General features: G+C 35.3%; 1 protein-coding gene across 4 annotated transcripts in view; it reads right to left on the bottom strand.

Moving 5' to 3' along the window:
- Positions 1-13,003, bottom strand: part of LOC148950162 (uncharacterized) — a 54,043-nt gene that overhangs the window by 12,006 nt on the left and 29,034 nt on the right. The gene's annotated exons all lie outside the window — the stretch shown is intronic.

Raw genomic sequence — 13,003 nt, 5'->3', positions numbered from 1 at the left:
TGAATGGTGATACCTAAGGGGATTGTCTATGCTCTTTAGGGGTCATCACCAAATAAGGTATGGCTGAGAAGAGTTCGTCTGAAAAAGTTCATACCGCAGTGATAATAGTCAAGACCACGTTTCTTATGATAATTCATCTACTGTACTGCACTTTTCTCACACTACTGTCAATTCACTTCGAAGAACACTTAAGAACAAAGACCCCAAGGCCAAGACCAAACAATCTTGAGTAGCAACGAAAGTCTATCTATGGGTGCTTGCGCATTGTGGCTTCAAAAGTAAATTCTCACCCAATTTTTCTGAAAGTGAGCAGTGACAACGGGTGGGGTGCAATATAGACAATTCTTTCCTTTGCCCGTATGCGATAACGATTATAAAAATCTACGGAATCTGGCCTCTATAAGTATTTGACGTTTATAAAAAAATTTAAGATTTTCGTGCTAACGAACTGCAAAAGGTTCGTACTAAAGAGCTGTAAGTAAAAAGCGACTGGACCCAATAGTAACCGAAACTCTAAAACTCGGAATTTTGACAACAATAGAAACATTAGAAAAATTAGATTTTTATGTTAATTCTAAATATATAATTCATTCAATTTAGTGTTGCCCACCAAAGCTTACGAGCCTGAGACAATTTGCCTTGATTTAAAAAAAAACGGGGGAGGACAATCCCAAATTTGTCAAGGGATCTTAATGAAAATCACATCATCTGATTTAGCATATCAGAGAATACATGAAAGTGAAGATTGGGGGAAGGTTCCATCTAACGGAAATCAAAAGTTCTAGCGTCCTTTTTATTGAAAACAAGGCTTTGAGGGCAGCTACTCCCCTTCCCACGCCCCTTATCGCCAAAGACATCCGATCAAATTTTGAGATAGCTATTTTATTCAACATGGTTAAAAAGTCCTATAATTATGCCTTTGAAGGTAACATGACTATAACATAGTCCCTGGGGAACGGGCTGCAACTTACTCAATTTGCTCATTGTTCATATATATTGCTTGTTATTGTTGTTATTGAATTTTCACAAATATGCATTTTTGGGGGGGAGGGCCTGTGGAGGAGGGTATTTTTTAATACGAATTTTTTGCGAGGAGGAAAGTTTCCCAGGGGGAAACTTTCAGGGAGAATTTTTGCATGGAGGGCCGAAGAGTAGGGGGAGAGGTATTACCACGGGGTGAACAACGGGGCGAAAAAGATTACACACCACTTTCTAGGACAATGACAGGGTTAGATTACGACAGGAACATGTGACATCATCAGACCCAACTTTCTGGGGGTGTTAGTTTGAATTTACGTAATTTCTATGTCGAAAACAAAATACCGTTTTATTTGCTATGGCATGTGGGCGTTGTATATATTGATCATGCAAGTGACATCATCAGACTCCCTGGAATTTATGTAATTTCTGTTTGTCACAATTCCACCTTGAGACTATGTTTATATTGATCGCGCTTCGAGGCTAAGATAACAGTTTACTTCTCGGCTGTTGTCGATATAATAGATACGTACACAATATGGAATGTGGACGATATAAATTTACTTCTCGACTGTGTTCTGTATAATACACAAGAACCATTTAAGCAGCGTTGTCAATATAAAATATGCTTTAACATTCTAGTATACTAAATAGTTGATACTAATAAAGAAACTCAGAACAATCCTTAGAAATCCTTAGAAATCAACTAGTGAGACGATTATGAGTATGAATTATCAAGGACCGCAAGCACCAATGACCTAAACCTCCAAGGGTCCCCTCTCCCCAACTTCCTAGAGGCCCAATCCCTCCTATTTTTTTTAAGGAAATCCCCCAATTTCAATATAGAGGCTCCATTAAGAGTTATGAATGTGTAAGAAAAAAGTTTTCAGAACGTCATTTCTAACCTCATCTTTCGGGACTTAGACAAGCGGATGCTTTGAACATCCAATTCTGAAACTTTTTGTATAGCATTATGAAATATGACAATTTAGAATGATATCTTTCAAAAAGTCCCCCCGTGGCCTAAAATGTTTCCTCATTATGCCTTTTTTATTTACTAACCTTAGGCACTTCAGCTATTCATGCAAACATCCAGCAAAAAAATCACTATTAAAAGAAGTTACAGTCACTATAAAAATTAGGACTCATCGAAACATATATTTTTTCAAGCATATTTTCTGACCTACTAACTTAAAGCGCTTAGTTACAGTTTGAAAATCGTTTACGAAACGTTGAATTATTATTTTGTCCCTAATGTCTCTATTGAAATTTAGTTCATCTGTGATGTAAGAATCAAAGCAAATGTTTATGGCATGATCGACAAGAGATGTAGCAACACCTCTTTTAACTTGTGGGGGGGGGGGTGATTGGATTTAAAATGTAGATATCTGTTATTTTGTGTGGGTTCTCTGCAAATTGTATAATCCAGTTTATCATTGCTACAAATAATTAATACATCCAGAAACGATAATTTATTTGCATTTTCAATTTCTAAGGTAAATTGTAAATTTCGGTCATATGTATTGAGGTGATCTAAAAAACCTCTTAGTTCACTTTGTCCATAATTCCAGAGTGAAATTAGATCATCCATGGAACGCGCCGGATACACATGTTTTGAAAAAATATGACTTTAAGGTCCAGATATCAAAATGTTCTACATAAATGTTCGCTAATAACCGGATAGCGGTGCTCCCATAGGTAGACTATTTTTTTTGTTGATAAAAGTAATTACGGAACTGAAAATACATTGAATACTTATTACAAATTTTGACTAGGGACGTTTAAGTTTTTCCACTAAATGTAGCGAATTACATATTTACGACTTTTGAGAATAAATCAAATGTTTGAAGGCTGTACATAATCACTTTCCAAATATAGGAAGCATGGGGCTTTCATACATGCTACAATTGGCCTTAAGGGAATACCTTGCTTATGTAATTTCGGTAAACCGTAAAACTTTTGGAAAAAGCTACCTCGGGATGCCTTTTAGGTTAACCCCCATCTTCCAAAATTTTCTCAAAATGACATGAAATATGCTTGCGGCTGTACTCATTCACTTTAAGCCTTTTTTTCATATTTTTTTACTATTTTTGTTGGTCGAGTTCAGAAGGACATTTGAGGTGAAGCTTTATTTTTAAGATGAGTTTGAAAAAAAATAAATAGAGCTATTAATTGAAATAAAGGCAGATAGTTTGTCACTGTGCCAAAGAAGAAAGTTTATCGGAAGAGGAAGTCAGTGCAGATATATTCAAAAGTAGGATGTCACCTGGGGGTTGAGTTGGAGTAAGATCCTCCCACACCGACTTATTGTTTACTGTTAAAGCACCAAGGACCGTGAAAATAAAATCTGTAGTTCGGATGGGTTAATGTAATGTTTGAATTGAGTATGATAATGGGTGATTGAATGGACTTTTAGCTATCCTTTAAAAAGTAACACTGCCTTTTAGGTTACCCCCTCCAACTTTTTCTCAAAATGACATGAAATATGCTTGCGACTGTACCAACCATACGCTATGCTTCCTCATAGACACGATGCGGTTTCCCTGTGGTACTCTATAACTGATTATGGCCACCACACGGCTGTATCATTTGAGAACTGAAGTTACATCAAACAACAATATAGCAGATTATAATATGGATCAAAGTGTAGAGTTAGAAATATTTTTATTGTGAGTGTGCTATTTGTAATGGCAACTATCTTGACTTCAGTAATTTGTATGATAGTAATGCAGCAAATTTAGAAATCATGGAAAATGAAATAGAAGAGGACAATCTGCGTTGAATGAGAAGGAGAATCTTTGATGAAAGGGTGAGAAAAAGGGTAAGCTCGTCAGTTTCTGCAGTGGAAGAGGGACAATTATCACAAGACACAATACAGACAATGGGCATCCTCTCCATTACAAGGAAGATCAGGAGCACAAGGAAGCTCTCACAAAAGGAGGTTCAATATAGCAGAAAAGAAAGATATAAAGAAGAGACAAAGACAAGATGGATATCTCTACAGAGGGCACTATCATGAGAGAACACGATGAATTATTTTATGATGCAGATTCATAATGTCTAAAGTTGTTCAATAATGTTCATAACGTATAATAATGTATGAAACATGTTTTTATATTAATATTCTACATGGCATTACTTCATTAAAAATATACTATACATTACTTTGTTATATTCCCATTATTTTAGAGTACGCTAGCACCACAAACGCTTAGAATATCTATTAAAAAGTTGTAGATATATGATATTAACAAACATATAATATTTTACAAGCTAAGTTACGTAACAATTTTCATGTTCCATACGTAGTTTTAAGTTCTGGAAATTAGGAGTTACGTAACAATTTCCATGTTTCATTTGCATGCAGCCGACACCAAGAGTTTTATGACTCCTCCCCACAATGAACTCTATGGGTTTTATGACTCTCCAACACAATGAGTTCAGATGGTTTTAGGACTCCTCCTCCTAGTCTTAAGTCTTTCTAACCTTGAGCAAGGATATAAAAGTTTGATGAGGTACTTCTCTGCTCAAATATTACATTAATAGCGTCCAGAATGATAGGACTATATGACACAGAATTTATTGGTTTGAAAAAATCATCCTGTGGTGTTCTATTTGAATGTGGATTTCTATTATTGTCAACGGAACTCGAAGAAATTGACTCTTATCATTGGATGGTGAACTATAATTTGTTTGATTATGATAAAACCTTATGAAGTACTACATTACGCCGTATAAACAGTATGGGATTCTACGATAGAGTTATTACACACTATAATAAAAGTGGTCAAGAACTGAAAATGCTCAGGAAGAAGTCAGGGAAATTTGTAGCTTTCTCGGGGTTGAAGCACTATATGTAAAGGGTGATGTACCTATAGATAAAGTTTTAATTCGAAACTGTGACCCTAGGATTCCACTTTCCAATTTAGAAGAATTTTAATGTCCTAAATTTGAAGGGACTTATCATCATCCTGAAGACGAGGCTAGGTTCTTCGCGCAGTGGATACGTAGGGACCTACCTGATCGTGATAAGTGTATAAAAAACGGTAAAATCTATTCTATATCATGAGATCCTCGTCTGTGGATGTTTAACAGTTAACTTTAAGTATTATTTTTATGTAAATATGTATTTTTTCAAAATCTTTTAATATGTTTAAGAAATAAATATCTTTAAGCCTTACCCGTATTTATTCTTCAGAATAGTTCATCTCCATGAAAATTATACTTTCAGATTCAGCATGTCGAGGAACACACTTTCAGGTTCAGCATGTTGGAGAACCCTAAATGGCCATCCCTAAAAGGGTAAGTTAACCCTAAAAGGTTAAGAATCTATGAAATTATACTTTCAGATTCAGTATGTCGGAGAACTCCAACATTGCTTTTCGACTTTATGTATATCCCAACACCAAATTTTCTCAATGACAAAGAAATAAGTTATAGATCAATTCTAATTCTTTCCAAAGAAAATAAAAAGGTTCCACTTCAGTTCTGATTTTTCTCAAAGAGATGAAAAAACTTAAAGTTCTGTTTCAAATTTTTCGTAGAAAATAGAAAAAAGTTATACCTCGATTGTGAATATTTGCCATTAAGGAGCTCCACTTTAATTCTGAGTTTTCTAATATGAGTTTTTCTAATAACCCATTAGCATACTCAATTCAAACATTACATTACCCCATTCGAACAACAGATTTTGTTTTCACTGTCCTCGGTGCTTTAACACTAAACAATAAGTTGGTGTGGGAGAATCGTACTCCAACTCAACACCCAAGTGACACCCATTTTTTAATATCCCTACGCTGACTTCCTCTTCCGATAAACTTTCTTCTTTGGCACAGTGACAAACTATCTGCCTTCATTTCAATTAATAACTCTATTTTTTTTTTTTTCAAACTCATCTTAAAAACAAAATTTCACCTCAAATGTCCTTCTGAACTCGACCCGAAAAAATAATAAAAAAATATGAAAAAAAAGGCTTAAAGTGAATGAGTACAGCCGCAAGTATATTTCGTGTCATTTTGAGAAAAAGTTGGAAGATGGGGGGGGGGTAACCTAAAAGGCATCCCAAGGTAGCTTTTGCCCAAAGTTTTAAGGTTTACCGAAATTACATAAGCAAGGTATTCCCTTAAGGTCAATTGTAGCATGTATGAAATCCCCATGCTTCCTATATTTGGAAAGTGACTACGTACAGCCTTCAAACCTTGGCTTTATTCTCAAAAATCGTACATATGTAATTCGCTAGATTTAGTTGAAAAACTTAAACCTCGCTAGTAAAAATTTGTAATAAGTATTCAGATTATTTTCAGTTCCGTAATTCTTTTTATCAACAAAAAAATGGTCTCCCTATGGGAGTATCACTATCTGGGTTATTAGCAAACATTTATGCAGAACACCTTGAAAATCGGACCTTAAATTCATATTTTTAAAACTTGTCTATTGGGAGCGTTATATGGATGATGTAATATCACTCTGGAATTATGGGGAAAATGAACTTAGGGGCCTTCTAGATCACCTTAATACATATGACCGAAATTTACAATTTACCTCAGAAATCGAAAATGCAAATAAATTACCGTTTCTGGATGTATTAACTATTCGTAGCATTGATAAACTGGATTTTACAATTTACAGAAAACCCAAACAAAATAACTGATATCTACATTTTAAATTCAATCCCCCCCACAAGTTAAAAGAGGTGTTGCTACATCTCTTGTCGATCATGCCATAAACATTTGCTCTGATTCTTACATCACAGATGAATTAAATTTAGATAGAGACATTATGGACAAAAGAGCAATTCAACGTTTCGTAAACGATTTTCAAACTGTAACTAACCGCTTTAAATTAGTAGATCAGGAAATGTGCTTGAAAATATATGTTTCGATGTGTCCTTATTTTTATAGTGACGGTAAATTCTTTTAATAGTGATTTTATTGCTGAATTTTTGCATAAATGGTATGCAAAAAAGTTTCAAAATTGGATGTTCAAAGCATCCGCTTTTCTAAGTCCCGAAAGATGAGGTCAGAAATGACGTTCTGATAACTTTTTACTTACACATTCATAACTCTTAATGGAGCCTCTATATTGAAATTGGGGGATGTCCTAAAAACTGTTGGAGGGAGGGGACCTCTAGGAGGTTGGGGAGAGAAGGTCCTTGGAGGTTGAGGTCATTGGTGCTTTCGGTCCTTGATGATTCATACTCATAATCGTCTCACTAGTTGATTTCTAAGGTTTTCTAAGTATTGTTCTGAATTTCTTTATTAGTATCAACATTTTAGTATACTAGAATGTTAAAGCATATTTTATATTGACAACGCTGCTTAAATGGTACTTGTGTATTATACAGAACACAGTCGAGAATTAAAGTTATATCGTCCAAATCCCATATTGTTTACTTGTCTATTATAGCGACCACAGCCGAGAAGTAACCTGTTATCTTAGCCTCGAAGCGCGATCAATATAAACATAGTCTCAAGGTAGAATTGTGACAAACAGAAATTACGTAAATTCCAGGGAGTCTGATGATGTCACTTGCATGATCAATATATACAACGCCCACATGCCATAGCAAATAAAACGGTATTTTTTTTCGACATAGAAATTACGTAAATTCAAACTAACACAACCCAGAAAGTCTGGTCTGCTGATGTCACATGTCCCGGTCATATTCTAACCCTGTCATTGACCTAGAAAGAGTTGTGTAATCTTGTTCGCCCCGTGTTAATACCTCTCCCCCGACTGCGAAGGAAGGTGGTTTTCTGGCGTGATTCGAAAAAGAAAGAGAAATTAAATTTTAAAATAACAAATTTTTTCAGCTGAAAGTAAGGACCAACATTAATACAAACAACGGACAAAAAGCATACCGTTTATAAAGGAGGCTGCTTCATCTTCAAACCTAGCTCTTGAGCCTAAAGTTTACTTTTTTGTTACCATTCTTTGTAACGGCTGCAAAGAAAGGCCGCTCAAAAACAAGGGCCATTTAATTTGAATGAAAAGTACTCTTAAATAACTTCAAAATTTTAGCGTTAGGAACAGGGGCTGAGGCAGCCACCTTCATAGAAAGAAAAATTCCTGTTCGTTATAAGTTTTTATGTTGCTCCTTATTTTCAGCTGAAAAAAATGTAAAAAAAAAATCAAACGTTAGCGAAAAGAGCGAAGTGTTAAGTAGGGGGCAACCCCTTTCATTTACGAATAATTTCTGTTCATTTTAAGTTTTAATATTGTTTTTACTTTACCATGTTGTTTTTACTTTAGTTTCTGATGATTATTTTAAATAATAATGAGAGATCTGGATTCACGTCCACGGAAAAATATCCTCCCATAGAAATATCCACTAGGCAATTCAATCCCGGTGAAAATTTACCCCAGACAATTACTCTTAACATCTCCACATAAAAATTGAATCGGAAAGAGAAAGTAAGACAAATAAAAAGAATTTTGTATAGGAATTCTAGCAAATTCTCCTTCTTCAAGTGTAAAAATTTCCCTAAAAAATTCTTCCCCCCCCCCAAAAAAAAAATCACTCTCCATATAAAAATTTCCCCTTAGAAAATCCCCCCACCAGAAAATTCACCACCCCTCCCCCTACCCGAAAACGCAAACTTTTTAATAACAAATACTATACGCAAACAAATGACAAATCTTATAATTTAAAAGACCTATCCTCAGGGGCTGTGAGTAGTCACCTTATCTCCAAAGGCACAGTTTTTGGACCTTTTAACTATGCTGAACAAAATAGGTATCTCAAAATTTTGATCAAAAGAATTTGATGAAAAAAGGCTTGAGGGGGGAGCTAGTTGCCCTCAAATCTTTTTGGTCTTTTAGAAAGGGCGCTAGAACTTTTGTTTTCTGCTCAAATGGGCCCTCTCCCGATTTTCTTGGACCCATCTTTCGATAAAATCACCTCTGGGAAAAAAAAAAAAATAAAAACCTATCCGTGATCTTCTGGCAAAAATAAAAATACAAAATTTCACATTTTTGCAGATATGAGCTTGAAACTTTTACATTAGGGTTCTCTGATACGCTGAATCCGATGGTGTGAATTCACTAAGATATTTTGAATTTTAGGGGTTTTTCCCCCTTGTTACAAAAATCAGCGAATTATCTCAGGGTCATAGTGTTTGATGGGTAACACTAAGCTTAATTATTTTGATATATCTATTGATATCAAAATTCCGGTTTTTAGAGTTCCGGTTATTATTGAGCTGGGTCGCGCATCACTTACAGTTCGTTACCACGAACTGTTTGCTTCTCAGTCAGTTAAAGTTATTTTTGTTGCATTCAAGCACATTATGGTAACAAAGTGTAAGTAAGGAGCAACTCGGCCCGACAGTAACCAAAACTCTAAAAAAGGAATTTTGATAACAATAAATACATCAAAAGAATTAATTTTTGTTGCCGATGATAAATATATCAAATTTAATTTTGTTCATCAATCTACGAGCCTTAGAAAATTGCCTGATTTCCAAAAAAGGGAGAACCCAAAAGTCAAGCAATTGCAGTGAAAATCCCACCATCAGATTCAGCATATTTTGTCTACAAAAATGTGGAATTTTGTTTTTAGTTTTTTTTTGTGCCAGAAGAAAGATCACGGATGCATGTTTATTTGTTTTTTGTTTTCGTTTTTTTCTAGGGGTTATCGTATCGAGCCAATGGTTAAATCAAAAAACATAAATCAAAAGTTCTAGGGTCGTTTTTGAATGACCAGAAAGATTGGGGGACAACTAGCCCCCTCACACACCCTTTTCCTACATACATCTGATCCAAATTTTGAGGTAGCTATTTGATTCAGAATAGCTGAAAGGTCCGGTAACTATGGCATTGGGAATGATATGGCCCCCAGAGTCCCTGGGGAAAGGGCTGTAAGTTACCCATTTCTCACGTATAGTATTTATTATTGTGAAATGTACGGAAATTCTTAGGGGTTGAGCTTTTTTTGGAGGGAGATGGGGGGGTTTGCACGAGGATAAATTTATGTGGTAAGGAAAGCATCTTGGGGACATTTTCACAGAGGAAGAAGGAAGAAACTTTCCTGGTATGATTTCAAGAACGGTCAGAAATTAAATAAAAATAACAAGTTTTTTCAACTGAAAGTAAGGGAGAACATTGAAACTTAAAAGGAACGGATGTTATTCCGTATAACAGGGGGCTGCACCTTCTTCATCCCTCGCTCTTTACGCAAAGTGTTGACTTTTTATCAAAATTCGTTAAGAAAGACTGCTCAAAAACAAAGGATGCTGAATAATAATTTGTATGAGAAGTACTTTTAAATAACTCCAAGACTTCAGCACAAAGAGTTGGGATTGAGAAAGGGGCAGCCCCCCTCAAGGATGCAGGGACCCTAGTAGTCAAGAAGCATCGTTAATCCGATAACTTACTATTTCCTTTAAGCATTACATTGTTTTAAAGCATTTCATTTTCTAGATATTGAAGTCAGGGTGAAAAAAGAAAATTTTGGAGAACTGTTAAAAATAAGGAATTTTGACTGTTGCTAATTTCGGCGTAGAGAGTATTTTTTATGAGAGATTGTGCTTTATGTATTATTGTCCTTAGTGCTGAAATGCTCGAACGTCATTTAGAAATAATACATTATGGATGTCTTCAAAGTAGTTGTACAGAGTCCACAGTGTAGTCTTCAAAGACGTTCACAGTTCACAGTGGGTTTTATGCATTATTGACCTTATGTGGTGAAACGCTGGAGCGTCACTTAGAAACGTGCAAAAAAAGTCTTTCTTGCGTGTGTAAGTCATGTTTTCTTCTAAGAAAACTTAAAAACGACCCAGTAGACCTTCAGGATGTGTTGATATAGTGAATGATAGCTAATTTTTTCTCTATTCATTGATGCATGCGAAGTCACCAATAGTTGTAACGCTACTTGGCAAATCAAGGAAAAGACTGGAATACCTCTGTAAGTCGTGAGACTAGAGGTGAATTTTCAGCCAAAAGGAAAAAAAGTAGAGATCTAGTAAAAAAAAGCCACATTTACAAAATGGAGTACTCTAAATAGATATGAGAGCAACTTTAGAAGACCATGACATAAATATATAAAAGATTTATGAGAATAATCTCAAGTTAGCTTATTTGGTTGTAAAATGACAGTTCTAGTTTGTTTTTAGGAGTCCAATTGATTAGAGGATGATACGCTCCCCTTTGGTGTCCCTATTTAGACCTGTCCCTCCAAGATGAAATTAAAGGTTTTGAGGTAGCCAATGCATTCAAAATAGTCAACAGATGCAATAAATATGCTTTAGGGATTGATGTGCCCCCCTCCCCGGTCCTGGGATAAGGGCAATAATTTATGCAAGTTGCCCGTCGTTTACAAATGGAAAATTTGTAAACGGCATACCGTTTACAAATGGTATGTTTGATTCTAGACGTTTAGCTAGCTCAAAACTTTCAGAAATCATTCTCTAGGACAAGAAGGTTATAGATTTTTTTGGAGGGGAAGGGGTATAAAAGAGCCGAGAAATGAGTCAAAAGTTCTTGTTCCTGATTATTTGTATTCTGAGCGAGTTCTTACAGATCTTTCGTTATGATAATATTCCCGAAGTTTTCCAATAGTATAGAATCGAAAGGACATGCGTATTCGAGTAAATGAAAAGACGGTATCTGTATCTGATTTTTCAAATTACTCACAATGTCTCAGAAATGGCTTAAGAAATTGAGTTGAAACTTTGAGGGGGTAAGAGGAGGGAGTCAAGTAAACTTTAAACTTTGACTGCGGGGGGGGGGGGAGAGGTTTATTTTTTGCTGCTCTGTGTATCCAGCTAATCGAGAGACTATCTTTGAAACGGCATTGGGGAAGGAGTTAAAACTTTCAGGCAATGCTGGAGAAATAAAAAGGGGTACAAGGCAAATTCAAATTTAAGTTTGGGGCTAGGGTTAAATAATTTTGTCAAAAATCCTGACAGAAATCTTTGCAATATAAGCTCCCATGGCACCTAAAATTCTCAGGGATACTTTTGGATCCCCCCTGCCAAGAGGGAGGGAGTAAGTGCTACCTGGAACTTTCTTTTTACTGATGCTGAAATGAGAATAGCTATCCCTTTCCTATTCGCATACATTTTATAATGTGTTCTTGCAGCTGGGGGCATTAACACCCCGCCTCTACATTGCAGGCGTCCTTTAAAAAAGGAGAAATATCTTTAAAAAGTGTTTGTTAGAAGAACTCACCTTGAAAGCCGTGGAAATGATAACCCTCTAATTCAATTTATATTTCAGACTCCACCTGGAGCACTTTTTCTGGAATAATTATCATTTTTAAAGCGTTTTTATTCGAGCATTAAGCTTGAATTTGTAAATAGGGTTGAATAAAGTTGCGGTAACCTCTCTCATATTAAAGAGAGCCTTGGATCAAATAAATGGTAGCAACAAAAAAGAAGGGAACTTGATAAATATCCCGACCGACCGCACTCAAGAAGTGAAGTACGGTTAATCCTAATGAAATATACGGAAAAATTATAAAAATATAATACTTTAGTAAAAAAAATTATGGAAACTACAACAAAGAATTATGGAAAGCAGGGCCCCCAGTACGTATTATATTAAATACCAAACCTAAACTAACCTAACCAAAATACTAACTATATTTTAAATATTTAATTAAAATATACCTGAATTGGGGTTTATCTGTCTCAGGCTAAGCTGATTATCTCCGCGTGCAAACTGAGATACAGAGAGAAACCGATTTTATTACTGATTGAAAACAAAGTTTGGTCGGGATATTTAACAAGTACTAAAAGAAGTTTTGATTTAAAAATAACTTCGACAACAAAGTCTCTTATTTAGGCAGATTTTAAATATACAAAATCTATTAATTTTAATGCAGTCATATCAAAAGCTATTAGCACATGAAAACTTATACAATTTTATAAATAGTTTTTGAACGCCCCAAAAATGGGTGCAATTTTTATGGAAATTATCTAATGAACTGATCATCCATGAGAAGCATGAGGCCACTGTCGAAAAAAAAAACAAAAACAGTATATTTACTTTTCCAGAAAAGCTTTTGTTACGGATGTGGCCAGAC

This window comes from Artemia sp. Qi Xiang Cuo, chromosome 7 (assembly GCF_049724085.1).
Source record: "Artemia sp. Qi Xiang Cuo chromosome 7, ASM4972408v1, whole genome shotgun sequence".
Taxonomy (NCBI): domain Eukaryota; kingdom Metazoa; phylum Arthropoda; class Branchiopoda; order Anostraca; family Artemiidae; genus Artemia; species Artemia sp. Qi Xiang Cuo.
Note: the sequence above shows the minus strand (reverse complement) of the source record. Positions and strands in the feature narration are given on the sequence as shown.